This window comes from Aplysia californica, unplaced genomic scaffold, assembly GCF_000002075.1.
Source record: "Aplysia californica isolate F4 #8 unplaced genomic scaffold, AplCal3.0 scaffold00006, whole genome shotgun sequence".
Taxonomy (NCBI): Eukaryota; Metazoa; Mollusca; class Gastropoda; order Aplysiida; family Aplysiidae; genus Aplysia; species Aplysia californica.
The window spans coordinates 745750-747517 of record NW_004797276.1 but is presented as its reverse complement, the minus strand read 5'-3'; positions in this window follow the sequence as shown (position 1 = coordinate 747517).

The following is a 1768-nucleotide window of genomic DNA, read 5'->3' as shown; positions in this document are numbered from 1 at the left end:
GGGGATGGAGTATGCCGCAGTATGTGTATTGTGCACCAGGCAAATTAATAGGCTATTGCTTGAACAAGCTGCCTTTTTGCTCTGGGTTGAAGTATTCTCCAGAAACGGCTTTTTTTCGAGGGGGGGGGGATGCTTACAGCGGCTCGTATTCAGTGGAATCAATATCTTAAAGTTTACCATTCTCCGCCTTGCATGACAATAGTACTTTCTTGTCACAAAACCCATTGCATGACATTGAAGCGGAGTAAAATAATTTCTTAACGAAAAGCGTTAGACTTTATCATTTACATTACTTTAGTTCAAGCTGGTATGTTGTTGTTTTTTTGCCGGAATGCTGAAAACGCATATTTTTAGGCCTACTTTAAGTCGACGCGGACTTAAAAGATAATTATAGCTTGAAGATTGTGCAAATTTTGCAAAAATATAAAAAGTAGAATCAAAATAAAGTGAGTTTTTCAGCTGAAAATGTTGTGCGTAACATAAAGTACCAAAATAAAATGCAACATTTGACTGTTTGAGCTCTTGAAAAAGCCGTTGAAAGAGATGTTTTACATAATATTATGAATTACAGAGAGTCAAAAAGACATTCCAGGCAGAAAAAAGCAGGACAGCTGAGCGGGTCTATTTCAGTAACCCCTTCCCTTGTCCCAAATCAATAAAAAAGGCGAAAGGCTGGGTCTTCGTTTCGCCTAGTCATTAGTCATTAATAAGTCATTCGTGGTGGAGCAGAACACAAAGCCGTTACATTTTTAAAAGAAATAACATTAAACGTTGTTCGAATAATGTCGCTTCTAGTTTAGATTCAGCATCCTCAAACATGAACTGAACGCGTCTTTTCTTTTTCTTTCCTTTTTTTTTCTTACGAGAACAAAAAGCTCGAAGGCGAACCCCCCAACTCATAAAGAAACAACTTGTAATGCGCATTATTCATTCTATAATTCAAATACTGGGTTGAACAAAGCTCTGTCATTCCAGTTCGTACTGACATCAAGCGAAAGTTAACGCATAGTGCGCACCTTACAATACTTGATATCGTCCTGAACGAATTGAATCCTAATCAGTCTCGGGCCATTCTTAAACTCAACTAAACAGTAAGTATTTCTGCAAATTAAGGAGTGGCGTTTTTTTTCAGTACACTAATATATTCTTATAGAAAGCAATACCAGGGTCTTGTCAAAGCTGGTGACATACATCTTGCGGTCATTGTTGATTCTGGCATGACATTTATATTTTTAACAGGACTGTGTCTCTATCAAGCTCCTCATCACAAATCACAGACACAAGCTTCATGGGCCTTTTGATTGTACAGAGCAGTCTATTTCAGCTCCTGTACATAGATAGCTGGTGATTTTGCGCATGAATTATTAATGGTGTGATTCTGTTTGCTGATGACTGGGGCTGTAGGTCTTTTTAACTCATTGAGGACCCGCATTCCGGCTATTCGACAATACTGAAAGACGCCCTGTTTGGGGACACTTTAAAATAGAAGCTTACTTGTGTTGTTTGAAAAGATTTGTCAATTCTGGTTTCTTTATCTGAAACTTAACTGCAACAACATGCATATAATGAAATCTGCAATTTTGTTGTGGGATTTTTTTATTTGGGTATGGTGGTTCGAAATGAACCACAACATTGCCTTAGATCCGCTGCTGATCGGACATTTATATTTTGAGTACACTGCGTCCTTAAAGGGTTCAATAGGACTTTGGGACTGAACACAGACGTTGTCAGCCAAGGGTGCGTGTATGTGTGTGTGTTTGGGGGGGGG